General features: G+C 47.4%; 1 protein-coding gene across 2 annotated transcripts in view; it reads left to right on the forward strand.

Moving 5' to 3' along the window:
* The first annotated feature begins 246 nt into the window (after positions 1-246).
* Positions 247-18,049, forward strand: part of STXBP6 (syntaxin binding protein 6) — a 290,271-nt gene continuing 272,468 nt past the window's right edge. The window contains exon 1 of one of the 2 annotated variants that reach the window (XM_075530994.1): positions 247-526. The gene's annotated coding sequence lies outside the window, so the exon portion shown is untranslated. The remainder of the gene's footprint in view (positions 527-18,049) is intronic. The other variant, XM_075530993.1, reaches the window with a different exon arrangement.

An 18,049-nucleotide genomic window follows, 5' to 3' on the forward strand; every position in this document is an offset into this window, starting at 1 on the left:
TTCTCAGCCTCCCGCCCCCCCCACCCCCCAGACACTTGTCCTGCCTTGCCCTCCCCAGACCCGTTATCCCCGCGGGCGCCGCCCGGCGGGCAGGCAGGGCCCCCTTTGCTCCCCCGCCTTTGCGGGCCCCGGCGCCCAGGGCGGGTCCGCCCACCCCCCCCCCCCTCCCGGCCCCCAGCCGCCGCTCCCTGCCCCGGGCCAGAGCTCGGGCTCGCCCACGGCGGCACTGGGCATGCTCAGAGGCGGCCGCGGGGGCAGGTTGGCTTCGCGGGCGCTTGCACTCGGCGGCGGGCGGCGGCGGCAGCCGGAGCTCCGGGGCCCGGAGTTGGAGCGCTTGGAAGTTTCCCGCCCCGCGGCCCTCCCTGAGGGCGCGCCGGAGCCGCTAGGCGGCGGCCAGCCAGCGCCCGGCCAGTGGAACCTCGTGCAGAGCCGGGAGCCCCGCGCGGGGCGCCCCCCGGGGAGAAGCCGCGCAGACCCGGACGCGTGCAGAGCCCTGGCACGGCCGGGGCACGAGCCTGGCGCCACGGTAGGATCGGGGCGTGGGGAGCCGGAGGGCGAGGCGGGGCCCGGCCGGCCGGGTGGGGTGGGGTGCGGCTGCAGCACCCCTGCGCTGGGGGCGACTGGGCTTGGCTGGAGGGCAGGGCGCGCGCTCAGCGCCAGGCGTTCAAGTTGGCCAGAGGCGACTGCGCGCCCCAGCGCGGCAGCTTTGTGCGCGCGGGCAGGGACTTGGGTCCCGGGTTCTCGCCGAACCCGAGACGCCGTGGGAGGCCAGGGTTGGGCAAACCGTGGAACGGAGCAGGTTTCGCCCACAAAGTTGAGCGTGGATCCCTCCTTCTTCCTGTTCTGCTCCTGTGGTGGGTCCGACCCCAAAGGTAGATAGTGCCTAAGGTCTGGGGTGGGGACGGAGGGGTCGCTGTACCCCTGCCTCAGCTCCCCCTCTGCCAGGTGTAGTCCGTGACCCACCCAAACCTCCCCTTCTTTGGCCCCTTGCAGGAAACTCATCACTGCCCAAACCGAGGCGAGCATGCCCCCTGCCCTGGGCGCTGGTGGCGATGTCCCCTCCCCAACCTCCAAGGGGGTCTCAGGCTCTCTGGCCTCCAGAGTTCCAAGGGAGGTGTCTGCCTAGAATCTAGCAGCGGGATTGGGGTACGGGATGGGCTAAATTTTACACACACACACACACACACACGCACACGGAAGCAATGGAGGGCAGGGGGTTTGGGGTACGGTAAGGGGATGGGCTGAATTTTACACACACACACACACACACACACACACACGCACGCACGCACGCACACGCACTAGAGGGCAGGGCTAGGGAGGCCAGGTGAAGAGTTTGAGAGTTTCCAGGGTGGATCAACCTTTGACTCCATCTCTGGGCTCCCTTCCATGCTTCCTGAGGGGGTGGGGGTGGGGGACTGGATGGGAAAGAATTGGGCAGGTGGGTCTGCCTCTTCCCACCTCCTCCCCAGGGCCCTGGACCTGCCATCCTGGGGCAGACGAGCTTGTGCAGGATGCTTCCCTACGCTGCACTTTTTACACTTCTTGTTTTGAGTTTTGGGATTTTGCCTGCGCAGGAGTCCGGGCGGGCGGCGCTGTCATAACCCAGAGGGTGGAGGAGCTTCAGCCTCGGCAGTGAGCTGCTGTTCGCCTTGGAGGCTGCTCGTGGGAATCGGTCCAGGAATGATTATGCAGGCTAGAAATATGCCTTCTCTCTCCTGCTCCTGCTTTTCTCTCTTGGCTGAACACCTTGGCTGTTGGGTTTGTGTGTTAAGTACTTAAAGGGGCCCCCACCCACACGCTGCTCCCGCGTGCTACAGTAGATGCTTCCCGTTTCTGCTGCATTTTCTCCTTGCGAGAAGTCGGCTTTGGGGCAGATTCCAAGATGGGAGAATCACATTGTCTCGGCACACAGGTTCTGGCGTCGGGCAGATCTTGACATCTGTTTCAGCTTTAGAGCTGACGACCCACGGCTGAAGCTCACCTCTCTAAACTGTAGTTTCTCCCATCAGGCAAATGGGCGATGCCTGGCCCTACTCCTCATCAGTACAGGCCTTGAGAGACTTGCATGAGATAATGGGAATAAAAATGCTTTTAAACTTTAAAGTAACACCGGTGCTTTAGTCATCTCATGCTCTTTCATCTACTGGCTCATTCTAAAAAGTAACTGATTGTTTACATTATAGTAAGATGGGTAAATAACACCCTTCCTCCCCCCCTCACACACACACACACACACACACACACACACACACACACACTTTTCCCTCACCCAAAGGTTTAGTTTACTTGAACCTTTGCAAGTAGCTATTTATCTTCCTTTTCCCTTTCTTTCCAACATATCCTATCATTTCATTCTACTCCCCCTTTGTTGGGCTTTGTCTCTGCTCAGTAATTAAAGTAAGGTGGTAGGTTTCCACCAAGAGCAAATCTCATCCACCACACACATGCACTCAACACGTTGTAGAAGAGTCAGGGTACTGCAGTACCCAGGTACTGCGTCTTCCCTTTTCCTAAGGACCTACTGCCATTAAGTCAGTTCTGACTTACAGCCATCCTATGGGACTATGGGGTGGGACAAAGTAGAATGTGCCATGGGCTTTCCCAGACTCTCAGGCGTCACTGGAACAGGCAGCCCCCATCTTCTCAGCTAGTGGGTTTGAATCATTAACCTGTGATTAGCTTAGCCCACTTGGTCACCAACCGGAGCCCAAACTCACTACTATCGAGTCAATTCTGACTCATAGCAAGCCTATAACGCCGGATAGAACTGCTCCCAGGAGTTTTTGAGATGGTAACTCTTCACCGGACCAGAAACCTTGTCCCCTTGTGAGGTCGACCTGCTGATCTGTAGTAAGCTGTGCCCCCAGGGGTCCTTATGTCACCAAAACCAAACCAAATACCCAACTCACTGCCATCAAGTCCATGCCGACTCATGGTGACCTTATAGGACAGGGTAGAACTGCCCCAGGTGAGTTTCTTAGACTGTGACTCTTGACAAGAATAGAAAGTCCCATCTAAGTCCCTCAGAGTGGCTAATAGCTGCCAACAATTCACCTGGTGGGTTAGGAGCCCACCTGGTAACCATGGTGACCCCAGGGCTCCTTCAGGAAAGTGATGCTCAAGCTGGAGCACATCTCAGAACCACTTGGAGGGCATGCCCCACCACAGACTGCTGGGCTGTGCCCTAGAGGCTCTGATTCTGTGGACCTAGGGTGAGTCCAGGGATTGTTCTTTCCAGCTGCTTCCCAGGTGATGCTGATGCTGTTAGTCTAGGAACCAGACCTTTAGTGTCATTGCTTCCCGGGTGACCAGGAGTGAGACAGGTAAGGTTTGTTCTGAGTCTGATTTCAGTACTTCTCTGAAGTCCTTCAGAGGGACAGGTTTTCTACAGGAGGGCCGAGAGTTTTAGTGCTGGTGACTGCTCTCTACCGATGAGTGAATTCTGTGCAGAAGGATGGGCTTTGCCCTTCTTCTCGACATGATGCAGTTCTCAGTCTTCGTTTTCTAGACTTCCTGGATGATGCGAGTGGGTAAGTACTGGACGACTCCTAGCTCAAACAGCTGCTGGTAGTCTGGATCCTTCCAGAGGCACCTTAGGAGGCAGGCCTGGCGATCTGCTTTCAAAGGTCACTGCTGGAAAAACCCCATGGAGCAGCGAACTTCTTCGTACCTAGGATTTCCATGACTCAGAACCAGCTGGCTGATGATGGCCACCAACCAAACCGACAAGAATAGACTGAGGTTGGTGGCAACCGCTGCTGCTGAACCCACCAACTGCCTTGTTACCTTTCTGTGGGGGGCACAGTGGTATTTGTGGAGAGGTAATTGAATAAAGTTCTGGCTGCTTGATTCTTAAGGGCTTTTATGAGCAAGTTAAAAAAAAAAGCTGCGGTGTCTTCTTTAAATGCCCAGGTTACCCGTGGCCTTGGGAGAGCGTATAGAGTACACCCTGCTACCGATGTCTCATGGCAGTGAGATCAAAAGAAGGCCTACAGTTTGGTGGGTTTTTTCATTTTCTTTTTGGAATGATGGAGAGCAGTTTGCAGTATCAGCCTGGTGCCCCGGACAACCTCACCCTCTTCTTTTTGCCACCCAAGTTAGGGTCTTTTGCTGAGAACTCTCTCTGACTTAGCATGACCTGGGCTGCAGAGTTGAAACTGAACTGCTTTGTGTGAGTGGCTTCAGGAGGCTGCTTGAGCCAGGACAGTTCCTGAGAGAACACCCCGAGGAAGAAAGGAAAGTTGACATTGCACCCAAATGGACTAGGTGTGAGAAGGTGTCAGACAGCACTCTATCTAGTTCTTGGGTTGCGGTGCCAAGTGGCGTCCCTTCAGGACCAACAGGCTTCATCTCAGCCTTCCGTTTGTGCTTTGTTTCAGTTTTAAAGTGATTAGCACTAAGGAACCTATCAGCAAATCTGAAACCTATTCAAACACTCAAGTGCACCGGGTAGTGTTTCACTAGATAAAACTGCAAGGCTCGTGCCTGCTTTAGGGACGGCAATCAGCGCTTGGTGAAGGAAGAGCCTTAGGGCTGGAATTCTCAAGATGTACTTGCTGATTTAAATGGTGCCTTCCACTTAAAGAAAGTTGAAAGCATTTCCATTTTAAAGTTCTTGATCATAATTTGACCTTTATGTATGGGTGTTACTCTTACTTTTTCCTGCAAAGATTACCCCGCCCCCCACCTTCCCCACCGGGCGAAAAGCCTCTCTGCGTTGCTCCCTTCTGGCAGCTCATGGCCACCTGCTATCTTACCTCTTATAAACGAATGTGCCCTGGCAGTGTTGTGGCGATCATTTATTTCACTGTGGTCAGCAGGGCCGTTGTTACGGAGCCGTAGCAGGTCAAAGCCCCTTCCTGGAGCAGGGTTCTCTGCAAACTTGCTGAAAATCCAAGCCAACCAACCAACTGACAACAAGAATGACAAGACAATCCCAAACTCACTACCATCGAGTCGAATCTGACTCCTAGCCATAGTATAGGACGGAATAGAACTGCCCTGTTTGAGTTTCCAAGATGTGCAAATATTTATGGGAGCAGACAGCCTAGCTTCATCCTATACCTGGTACCGACTGGTGGGCTTGAGCTGCTGACCTTGTTGTTAGCCGCTCAATGTGTTGCCAGCCCACTGTGCCACCCAGGTGCTCTTAAATAAAATTCTGGTGAGACTGCGCTAGCTCAGTTCTAAGACAACAATTTCGCACATTTCAGCATCTCCGATTTCACAAATCCAGATGGGTTTTAAGCATTATGTGCCCATTTAATGCATGGCTTTTCTTTTCTGTCATTTGAAAAAAAATTCTGAAGAGCTGGCATGTTAATAGTGTGTCTTCCAATTGATACAGAGTCCTAAAAGAAAGTAAATCTAGTTCCTTAGCTCGCTGGGAGGTGTGGTTTCTACTCAGTGCTGTCCAGCTGATGGGGATTGAGCAGCAATTGAATGAGCTCCAAAGTTCCCAGAGTATCCAAAGAATGCCGCTGGGGGGGCTGCTACTGAGTGCTGCTGTGTAGTTAGAGATGCCCAGCAGTTTTGCAACCTTGTGGCAATGTCTCTGAGAAGGAGAACAATACACGATTGCAACAATGTTAAATAGCTTTAATTCAGTGTGACCCAGAACACAGAATGTGGTTCTGTGTCGGTGTGTGTCTTTTAGACTCCCGTTACCAAATTAGCACTTTCGAATAGTTCCCATATGTTAACATCATCTGTGGGTGCGGGAGCTTCATCTCAGATATCCTGGGATTAAAAAGTCACCCGTTAAATACAAATGAATTTTGTAAGCGGTTGTTGATTCTGTGTCAGAGTAGAGAGCATCCTTTTAGGCTTTCTTTAGGACTGGCAAACAAGTCTCCAGGGAGGGGCTGGACTATGCTGGTCTATGAAGGATGGCAAAACCGTCCTAGAGAGGGAGAGGGCTGCTTCAGGTTGATGATACAATGTAGCACAAAGATTTGTATTTGGGGTGTGTGTCAATAATTGTCAGACTGCACAGGGAAAGCAATTTACCTAACACAATGTGAGGCAGACTGAATCTGGGTAGTGGTCCAAGAACTGTACTGTAATTTTTTTCTTCATTCTGCAAGTTCACTGAGGTGGCAGACATATGTTGGTGCAGTGGTTCTCAACCTTCCTAATGCCGCAACCCCTTAATGCAGTTTCTCATGTTTTGCTGACCCCCAGCCATAAAATTATTTTCATTGCTACTTCATAACTGTAATTCTGCTACTGTTAGGAATTGTCATGTAAATATCTGATATGCAGGATGTATTTTCATTGTTACAAATTGAACATCATTAAGGCATAGTGATTAATCACAAAACCAATATGTAATTATGTTTTAGTCTGGGTACTTTAGAGAAACAAATCCACAGAAACTCATGTATAAGAGTGTTTTATATAAAGGTTAAGTGCACATCAAGAAAACATCTCAACCCAGTGCTGCCCAAGCCCACAAGTTCAACATTAACCCATATGTCCGACACCAATCGACAAAGTCCTCCAAAACAGACATAATGATGCCGTCTGTAGGGGGAAAGATGAGTCAGTGAATGTGTAAACATCTCAGCACTGGCAGGGGTCTCCACACAGCTGCTCCAGCACCCAGGGCTGCATCGGGGTAGGTCCATGTGGCTTCTCATTGGGGATGTCTTGCAGGAAGTGAGCCTTGCCAGCTGAAGCAAGGAACTGGCTAAGGCAGCTGCACTCTGGTCTGACCATCACAAATCAAGAGACCCAAGAACTATAAAGGCGAGACTCACCGAGCCATTTATCCCTCCGCCTTTCAATTAACCCCACATGTGTTTATTGGCCAGGTTGGCACAATAAACTAACTACCTCAAATTATATATTATGAAATATTTACTTCTAATTACAAATAAATGAAATTTTGTCTTGAAGCACGGTGTAGCATGGGTAACAGTCTTCACACAGGGTGTTCATATGTGGGTGTATCTGCATGTGGGCGGACCCACCTGGAAGCGGATAGAGAAGCGGTATCTCAGTTCCTAAGACCATCGGAAATATGTGTTTTCTGATGGTCTTAGGCGACACCTAAAAAGGGTCATTTGACCCCCAAAGAGGTCATGACCCACAGGTTGAGAACCGCTGTTCTAGTGCTTCCTGCAGGTGAACTAGTTGGAGGTAACCAGGAGCGGAGGAACAACATCAGAAATGCAAAAGCAAGGGTGATCCTGGGCCAGAAAAGGAGAGAGAACGTGTCCCTGAGCCGTTTGAGGATTGTGGGTTCAGGTCCAGAGCCATTCTTCTAGCTGAACTGGGTATTTGGGGAAAGAGTTTTCCAAAGAGAAGGAACAGCAAGGACAAACATCCTGAGGTAGACTCTCATGGAGATGGAGGCGAAAAAAAGAAGAAAGAACTCATACAGTTCAGCAATGAAAAGACAAATAACCCAATTAAACTACAAGCAAAGGATTTTAGTACACATTCTCCAGTGAAGAGATGCACATGGCCAATAAGCACATGAGAAGTTGCTCAAAGCATTAGTCTTTGGGGACTGCACACCCAAACTAGGAAGAGTTATGTTTCATAACAGCTGCTCGGAAGGAGGAAGACCTGACCATCGGCCATTCTAGGACTGTCTCTATCATAGCGCTATAAGGCTGCTGTGAGTAAAATCAATTCCACAGCAACAGGTTTGGGGTTTTGGTTAGCGGTGGCTATGCTGAAAAAGAAAAGAAATGCACACACACAGCACAACACCCATAGAAGAAATGTACAAAACAAACTCCAATACAGCAAGTGTTGGCAAGGATGTGGAGCGATCAGAACCATCAGGCATTGCTGGTGGAGGTGTAAAATGGGCAGCCAGTTTTGCATTATCTTGAAATGTCACACAGAAGTGCCACATGTCCAATTCTACTTTGAGGTATAGATTCAGGAGAATTGAACACCTAGCCACAAAAACTTTGGCACACCTGTTCATAGCAGCGTCACTCACATGCCAACCCAAATGTCCATGGACTGACGAATGGGTATATGAAATGTTGTATACCCAGCCAGTGGAATATTTATAATTGCCATGAAGGGCATGGAGGTGGACATGCCTGACCTCTTCTGGCTTCCCAGTTGCCACGAGGCAAGAGTCAGACATGTCTCTATACTCCATCCTTCTTTACCTATTCTGGCACCAGCCATTTTTAGGTTATTGTAAGTCAGGACCAGTGTGAGGACACTGTGTAAGGATACAGTTATTGGGCTCAGCCAGAAGCCAAGTGTATCTGGTTCGCAGCCTTTCAGCCCACGTGGTAGCCAAGTCTTTCCCCTGTACTCAGTATCTCAGCCACATGGTTCTTTGGCTTTTCCTGCGTGGGCAAGGGAGCCAGCCTGCTTGTCACTCTGCGGCACAGTTCTGTAGTCAGGGGCCAGATGAGAAGAATTTGACCCTATAGCCTCATTGCCCATCCTCCGAGGCTCTGTTGCATCTGGTCTCAGCAGCCTCTGCCACTAAAGACAGATATTTGGAACATGCTCTTCCAAAATGGTCCCGGGGCTTTCTCGGTCCTTGGTTTTAAAAATATCTCATCCTTACAGACAGGAGTGTTTATAATGAAAACTGACCAGTCCCTTCCATTAGTGTTACACATACCCATTCATTTGGTGGACATTACAGAGACTTGGGTAAAAGAGTCATATTAAAAATTTCACCTCACCACAGTAACCTATAATCTATTGCCATCAGGTCAGTGCCAAAATTAACTTGATTAATAAAAAGAAATGGAGTCTGGATGCATGCTGTAACATAGATGAACCTTGAAATTATTACTAAATGAAAGACTCTAGGTATAAAGATCCAAATACTGTATCATCCTATTGATATGAAATGTCTCAAATAGGCAACTCTGTAGAGACAGAGAGCAGACCATCGATTGCTGGAGGGGCGGGGGCTGAGTTGACAAGGAAATACGGAGCAACTGTTAATGGGCATTTTTTGGGGGGGGCACTAAGGGGACTGACAGGGTTCCTTAATTATATAGAAGTGTTTGCACAGCTTTTGAATATACTAAAAACCTAGGGAGCTGTTTAAAAGCATGAAGTTTGTGGTATGCAAACTGTATCTCAACAAACGATCATAGTCAGAAGATCCCTGTAGCTGGGACAGAAAGAATAAGAAAAGAGAAGAAAGGTCTGGGAATGGGATATCAATTTTTGATCATGTTTCCTGCTCTTGAAGGAAATTCTCGGGATATTTTTCTTAATCACCTTCAGGCCTTCCAGGATATTTCACTGACCATTCACTCGGGCCTTTTGCTCTGAATCAAACCGGGTTTGTTCCTGCTCCTGGGTCAGTGAGATAATTTTTGTGGCAAATCTCTTGTGATCTTTGACTTAAGTATGTTTCTCAACTTCCCTTTCTGCAGACCAATTCCACGGTAGACTTCCTGGATATAATCCACCAGAGGGCAATAGGAAGTGTGGACTGGGTTCCTTATGTTGGAGCGTCTCCTCCAAGATTGAACGGTGGTAGACATCTTAGCATCTTCTCATTTGTTTATGGAACTCTGTCACGATTGCTCCCTTCCTCTAACATCTCCAGCTGTATTTAAATAAGATTCAGATGGTGCGTGTCAGTATGCGAGCATCAACTTGGTCCATAGTACTAAATGAGGGCTAGCATCCCAGTAGCCACGGCTGGCATCCCCTGGGGAGAGTCCATTTTCTCTTGTTAGTGGTATGGTTAGCAGTGCCTCTCAAACTCAGCGCTCAGAAAGAACCTCGGGATCTTGTGAAAAAGCCTATTGGGATCCATTCAGCCTGCATTTCCAGCACGCTCCCACTGATGCTCAGGTTGCCAGGGGGTTATGGGTCCCCAAGAAGACAAGACTTTGGAATGGGGCAGGAATGCGTGTGAGTCACAGCTCCACCATTCCTTGACTGTGGGACTTGGGGCAAGTTAGTTCATCCCGGAGCCACAGTTCCCGTCCCTGCAGTCAGAAACAGACCAAGCTCATAGAAAAGTGCCTGGCACGATGTGCCGGGAACCGCGAACGTTAGTTGTCTTCTCTTTCCCACCAGAGTCAAGATTTTCCTAGGCAGGACTGAACAGAAAGGCTCTGAGAAGTCCCAGTGGATGGGCGCTTGGGAGGGTAGATGGTAAAAGAAGAAATGAATCCCAGTCCTAGGGCAATTCTAACGGCCCTGTTGTTTTTCAAACGGCCTTGTTGTTGTGTGAGCAGCCTTGGAGTAAATCCCTGAGTTAGGGGGAATCCCCCTTGTTGTTGAGATCTCTCGGGTTTTCATTGGCTGATGTTCTTTGGAGTCGATCACCCAGGCTATTTTCTTAGTCTACTCTAGTCTGGAAGCTGTGGTGTAGCCTGTTGAGAGTCATAGCTTTTGGTAAAGGTACAACGCTGTCCTCAGGTGAGTTTGAATAACTTTTAGTGAGAGGTACTGGTTTCTTTTTAACTAAGGTCATTGCCATTCTTTCCAGTTGGTGCCAGTTTTCTTGGCGTGATGGTGCCTATGCCTTCTTGCCTAACTGCCTCTGTCCCTGTTTATCTTGTCTGGAGAGGAGTGGAAATACAGGGAGTTAAAATATAAACCACTGAGCTTACTAAGCAGCTCTGAGGATGAAACATACAACTTTCCTGTAGTTTAATGATTCTTCCCCTCCACCTGCCCCCACTATCATGATCCCAATTCTACCTTACAACTCCCGCTAAACCAGAGGATATACTCTGGTACAGATCAGAGCTGGAAACACAGGGAATCCAGGACAGATAAACCCCTCAGAACCAATAATGAGAGTAGTGATACCAGGAGGGGAAGGGGAAAGGGAAGGTGGGGGAGAAAGGGGGCACTGATGGCAAGGATCTACATATAACCCCCTCCCTGGGGGATGGACAACAGAAAAGTGGGTGAAGGGAGACATCAAGCAGTGTAAGACATGAAACAACAATAATGAGTTATAAATTATCAAGGGTTGATGAGGGAGTGGGGTGTGGGGAGGGAGAGGAAAAATGCACTGATTTCAAGGGCTCAAGAAGAAAGCAAATGTTTTGAGAATGATGATGGTAACAGATGTACAAATATGCATGAGACAATGGATATATCTATGAATTGTGATAAGAACTGTATGAGCCCCCAATAAAATGATTTAAAATAATAATAATAAAATGTTCTCAGGAAGAGGTTGGAAATAATGGCTCCATTGTTAACTTCAGGAATTCTGGGCATTTCATTACTTTACCTTCCATGGGTCTATGAACTCTGGGAAGATGACATTGACTTAGGTTAATGGGGAGCCGTGGAAGAGTTTGAGTTGGGAACTAAACCATGGCATTGACTGTGATTGGCTCCCTCTGAGTCTTTGTCATTTGCCTTCATGAACCCATAGTTTCCTCTATTGCCTCTTGGGCCTAGTAATGATCTCTGCATGTCTCGCTCTTGGAGTTGACATGACAGTTACGAACCATACGATGTTTCCGACAGTTTCAGAGCCATACAATGGTGCACCTAGGAAAATCCATACCATTAGCTTTGCCATGCTTGGTGAAATGATTGTGTTCTCGTGAGGTTGGTTGCCCACTGTGAGTTGGCATCTTGTTAGGTTTTGTTCTATCTACTCTGCGACTCTTGTTTTACTTACTGTTATATTTGACTCTTTTCGGGATTGGCAGGTTTAGGGCTGTACTACTCAAGGGCTTTGAGGAAAACAAGATTGGTTACTTTGTTACAATACCAGGCAGAGCATGTAAACTGAGGTGGCATCAACGTAAATGCTCAAAGGTCAGCTCTTCGAGGCTCCAGCGTGATCCACCTTCACTTGGACATGTTGTCCTTCCAGAAGGTGGCGGGGGGTGTCAGGGTCATTTGAAAGGGGGAATTGTCCAGTTTCTGAGAGGTAGGCATGTGTGTCACCACTGAGTCTCCTTTCATACCCGCTGTCGGGTGAGCTTGGTCATGTAGGTGATGTATTAATGAGCTGTCACTTGTTTTCAGACTGCCAGAAGTATGCTAATTCACACAGTGTGTGGTAGAAATCAGCAGTATCTAGGGGTGGAGAAGTTTAATATTATGGAAGAATTCAATCTACCCTATTAAATAGCAATAAGGAAGTAGTCCTGCTGTGGAGGGGGAAAAACAAGGATATAAAGCTGGGGTATTCCTCAAGAGAATCCTTTGAAAATTAAAATTCATTTTTTTTGAAAATTGAAATTCTTATATAACTATAACAATATATTTTTTTTAAAAAACAACATACTTTGAAGGTAGCACCTGAGTGTTTATTAAGTCGATGCTGACTCGTGGCGACCCTAGAGGACAAGGTAGAACCGCCCCTGTTAGAAACCGCTGGCATTCCTGTTAGCAGCCCAATGCACAACCGCGCCACCAGGACACCTCAGCGGAGTGGGGAAAGCACGGTTCACGCCGTGCTAAAAACGGAACCTCCCTCTGCATCAAAAAGGCAGTCAGGAAAACAACTTCATTCCATAGAACGATGGTGGCCACCTGCTGCCGTGGACGCGTGTCCGCAATCTGCCAAGAATTCGGCTTCCCACGTCACTCCTGGAGGGGCTCCCTGTCTCTCTTGAGCCTCCCGTTGCAGGACTTCAGCTCGTGACTGTTCCCATTTGGTTGTCATTCTGTCTCACCCAATTTTAAAATTGGCATCTGCTCTGCTTTTACTCTGTTTGCCTCGACGGGATCCATTCGCCTGAATTCAAAGCCCTGCTCTGAACATGCAGCCATTACTGAGGAAGGGCGTTTGCCTGGCTCCCACTTTGGGGCTCTTATGAATAATGCTTCTATGCACATTCGTGTGTATCTTCTTTGGGGAACAAAATTAGGCATTTCTGGGCCCCACAATGTGACTATGTTCAGCTTTATTTAGTAGATAACAGCTGGACCGTTTTCCATTGTGGTCATTGCAGTTTATAAGTCCATCAACAAGGCTGGGCGCTATATTCTCAAGCACAACTAGTTTGACAAGCCATTTTCTCCAGCCTGGTGACTTTCTGTTTTTGTTTTTCTTTTACACCCTTCTGCCGACACTTGGATCCGAACTTACAGGGTTCCAGGGACGACAGAGTAGAACTGCTCCATTGCGTTGTCTTGCCTGTACTTGTTAGAGAAACAGATCTCCAGAATACTCTCCCACCCCACGTTGGTTTTCAACGGCAGACCTTGACTTTAGTAATCAAGGGTAATCTGTAGGTTCCACCCAGGGGCCTGTTTTCTTGGGGACCTCTTGCTTGGCTTTTAATTTGCATGTCTCTTTCTTATCACCCTTCAAAGTCTGTACAAGTGTGCAGTTGCAATTTTGCATTTGGGTATCGTGTGTGTGAAGTACTTGTTCACGCTATTTTTTCAATTGTGTTATCTTACTGTTATTACTTTTATTGATTGATTGGGATTGTTTTTAAAAACAAAATGAGAGCCCCAGGGAAGCATCTGTGGAGAAAAAAATCCTTGAAAGAAAAAGAAAAGAAAGAAAGAAAAAGAAAAAAATCCTTGAAAGAAAGGCACAATCATGGAGTCACTTGTGCTTGATGCCCGATTGTGACCTGGGAAGTTTCTGGAACACCTTGCTACCCTAAGGATGTGCAGAGGTCTGGAGCCCTCAGCTAGAGAAACTCGAGGAGAGGGGAGCCAGCGTCTGTGAGCCAGGGCACCAGGAAGGGAGGAACTGCACTGCAAAGCTGAAAGGCACTTCACCTACAAATGAGTTTGCCTTTTATGGAAGTCACTGCCGGCTGGTCAACCCGCTCCCAAAGTACTGCTGACAGCATTGTTGGAATTGCTTTGAGTATTATTCTTTTGAATGTTTTTAGTTGGTTTCAGAATGTCTTTTCAGAGTGGATCTGGTTTGGGGACATGGTCGAAGCCCTTTCAGAACCTATCTAGTCATTAAGGAGGAGCCGTTCAGACCCAAACCCAAAGCACAAGTACATGTATACAGTTTTTCACATGTACGTGTGTTTGTACACATGGGGTTGGAGCTTGACCAGTGGAAATCAAATAGAACATTTCCCTCCTGCCAGAAGAAAGACACTTACAAATAATGCTTTGTGTTTTGAATTTTACGGTGCACTGAGTAAATACAAGATACACATTTTGATAGGAGGCACGAGGAGCCGCCCACATCCGTATTTTTTGAGTGGGTGTAACTAATGACTAGTTCCTGGATATGTAGGATGTAGTTCATGCCCCCCTGTCTCTGGCAGAGCTACCACAAACACGTAGAGACCGGACAGAGTTCAGGGTTTCTGGGACTGTCTGGCACCTTCACTGAAGACTACCACATCTTCCTTCACGGAGCAGCTGCCGGGGTAGATCTGCCAACCTTTTGGTCAGAGCACTTAGCCACTGTATACCCGGGCTTCTTTCTTAGATGGCACAGGCAACTAAAGTTCTTTTTATCAGCAATGTTTGCTAAGAAGTTGTTTATTCATAAGCCTACAGGTTGGGACATAAAAAGACCATGCCAGTGACTATGTAAGGCTTAGTATTTACCATAATGATTGATAGTGGCACACGAGTAAAATTCTAAGCACTGTGCTAAGGTCACTTTGTGGATTCTTACAACTCGGTGAAATAAGTGGTACCACTAGCCTCATTGTATGGCATCAGAAATCAAGGCTCAGAGGAGCTGGGCTCTGGTCCCCAAACTTAGGGGAACAGAGATAGGACACATAGGGAGGGACTGGGAAGGATGCTATTTCATTACAGTCAATGACATGCACCAAAGTGGGCTAGAATTGTGGAGTGGAAAACCAGTGTGCTAATGGAAACCTTCTCTCAGGACACAATAAGAGTTAAAATAGGTGGGGGTTGGTCAAGTGTAATATAGCCGAGAGGAAGTACTGAGAGCTGAATGAAGGTCGAACATGATAGTGGAACAGGAGGAAAGTAAAAGGAAATACAGGAAAGAACTAGGAGGCAAAGGGCATTTATAGAGGTATAAACATAGGCATGCACATGTGTAACTATATTAATATATAGTGATAGGGATATAGGTATCTGTACATATAATTATGGGTTAAGAATTAAGGTAACAGGACAGACATTGGGCCTCAAGTCCTCCCTCAATGCAAGAATACTTTGTTCTAATAGCCTGGCATTCTGTGACGCTCGCCTTCCCGACATAATCACTGAAGACAAAATGGATGCATAAGCTTTTGTGGTGAAGAAAGCTGATGGTGTCTGGCTATTAAAAGATATAGAGTCTGGGGGTCTTGAAGGCTTAAAATTAAACAAGCAGCCATCTAGCAGGGAAGCAACAGAGCTCACATGGAGATAGCACACCAGCCTGTGTGATCATGAGGTGTCAAAGGGATCAGGGATCAGGCACCAGAAGACCCAAAATAAACAATCATACCAATGTGAACAAGGTGGGTTGGTGTGAAAACCCAAAGCCCATCTGTAGACAATGGGTTCACAAAAGGGTCACAAGGAAGGGTCGATCCAGCTAGGGTACAGTATAGCACCAAGGAAACACATAGCATTCCTTTAGTTTTTAATGCTTCCTCCTCCCCACTATCATGACCCCAGTTCTACCTTGCAAACCAGTTAGAGCAGAGCATATACATAGGCACAGATAATAGCCCTAGACACAGAATCCAGGACAGATAAACCCCTTGGTACCAATAATGAGCGTAGTGATACCATGAGATTAGGGGAAGGTGGGGAGAGAAGGGGAAGAACGGGGGAACCAATTGCAATGATCGATGTTCTGCTCCCAACCCGGGAGACAAGCAACAGAAAGGTGGATGAAGGGAGACAGTAGACAGTATAAAATATGAAAATAAAAAAATTTATAAATTATTAAGAGTGCATGAGAGTGGGAAGGGAGGGGAAAGAAAGAGCTGATCCCAAGGGTTCAAGTAGAAAGAAAATGTTTTGGAAATTCAAGTAGAAAGAAAATGTTTTGGAAATGATGATGGCAACATATGTACAAATGTGCTTGATGCAATTAATATATGGATTGTTATAAGAATTGTCAGAGCCCCCAATAAATGACTTATTAAAAAATGTTACAATAATAATAATAATACAATCACTGTATTCTTCCCCACCACTAGTGGGTGTCATTGCTGAGAGGGCATAGTCCACATGAATTTCATGGTTCTTTATTTTTTAAAACACTCTTTCAATAAAATAATGAGTTGGCGATGCACTTTTAGTGGGCGTGACTCTGAAATGGCCTGAAGTATGAGATTTTATATATATAAATATAGTGTGTGTGTATAATATATATTATATATATATATATGGGATTTATTTTTTAGGTTTTTAAGTCATGAATGCTTGAGGCAAGTCACAATCTCGGGGTCCTAGCTGTGTTGTAGACTACACACAGTTTCCAAAATTTGTTTGGCTGACCACCCATCTTCTTTTCTTAAAACAACTCAGTACCACGTGTGGCAATTCAGATCTTCAGCATACTAGCCCACGATTCAGATAAGCTGTAGGCACATGCTTTGGCAGCCACTCTGAATTGCTGTAGTGTCACCCAGGGGACAGGATCGTCCACTTCCAGGAACACGCTAGAGCAGGGGTTCTCAAGGTGTGGGTCGTGACCCCTTTGGGGGTCAAACGACCCTTTCACAGGGGTCGCCCGATTCATCACAGTAGCAAAATGACAGTGATGAAGTAGCAATGGAAATAATTTTATGGTTGGGGGGTCACCACACCATGAAGAACTGTATTAAAGGGTCTTGGCATGAGGAAGGTTGAGAACCATTGCTCTAGAGCAGGGGTCCTCAAACTTTTTAAACAAGAGACCAGTTCACTGTCCCTCATTGGAGGGCAGGACTATAGTTTTAAAAAAATATGAACAAATTCCTATGCACACTGCACATATCTTATTTTGAAGTAAAAACCAAAATGGGGCAAAAACACCCGGCGTGCCAGATACATGTCCTCGGCGGGCCGCATGTGGCCCACGGCCCGTAGTTTGAGGACCCCTGCTCTAGGGTATGAAGTGTGTTAGGAATAAAGGATGTCTTACTCCTGAATCCCAGTGCAGGTCTGTGTAAAATGATGGTGCTCCCCACCCTTTGATGACTGGCAAGAGCCTAGCAGTAATCAGGTCAACAGTATGCGCAGAGTGCTGCATCTCTCCAGGAGAGAAAGCTTACTTATGCTTGTGACCTTGTTCAAAGTGATTGGCCGTAATTGATCTATTTTCCTCGTACCTCCTTTGTCTTAGAAAACAAACAAGCCAGTGGCCAACCCTCTGTGTTGCACGGTAGAACTCCACACCACAGTGTTTTCAAGACTATAAATGATAAGAAGTAAGTCACCAGAATTCCTCTGGATGACTCTGAACTAGCAACCTCTGGCTTAGTAACCGAGCCACCAAGCATTTGTCACCCAGGACTTACAGAATGTCCATTGCAAGTCTCTTTATCCACCCACCCCCATCTCTGTCATTCTTGGACCATTTCAAACATACTAGGGTGCTTGTGTATTTTATTTTCTGTCTTGGCCACTGTAATCCTCCCATCTTTTCTACCCACTTGGGCTCATTTCTTAGCCTCTTTCTTAGGACCAGCAGATGGTTTGTTTTATTTTTGTTTTGTTTGTTTTAAACGTTTTATTAGGGGCTCATACAACTCTTATCACAATCCATACACATACAAACATCAATTGTATAAAGCACATCCGCACACTCTTTGCCCTGGCTTTATGGAGGTCTTCACTCTAATGTACTGCTCGGTTGATAAGCATATTGCTCTCTTAGAATAAGTAGAGAGGACAGGAAATCTCAGCGCACGACAAGACAAACTGTCCTTCCTCCTCCTGTGTGTTGAGCAGAGCCAGTCACTGCTTGCCGAGATTCAGATGCTGCTTTCTTAGGTGCTGTCTGACAGTGAACCCGTGCTGACCCACAGCGACTCTGTGCACAGCAGACTGAAGCACTGCCCAGTCTGCCCCATGCTCTCAGTTGTTCTTATGTTTTAGCCCGGGGCTGCAGCCCTGGTGATAATCCGTCTTGCCAAGGGCCTTCCTCCTTTGCTCTGTCCCTCTCCTTTACCAGGCATGATGGCCTTTTCCAGCGGCTGATCTTCCTGATAACATG

The sequence above is a fragment of the Tenrec ecaudatus genome, chromosome 14 (assembly GCF_050624435.1).
Source record: "Tenrec ecaudatus isolate mTenEca1 chromosome 14, mTenEca1.hap1, whole genome shotgun sequence".
Taxonomy (NCBI): domain Eukaryota; kingdom Metazoa; phylum Chordata; class Mammalia; order Afrosoricida; family Tenrecidae; genus Tenrec; species Tenrec ecaudatus.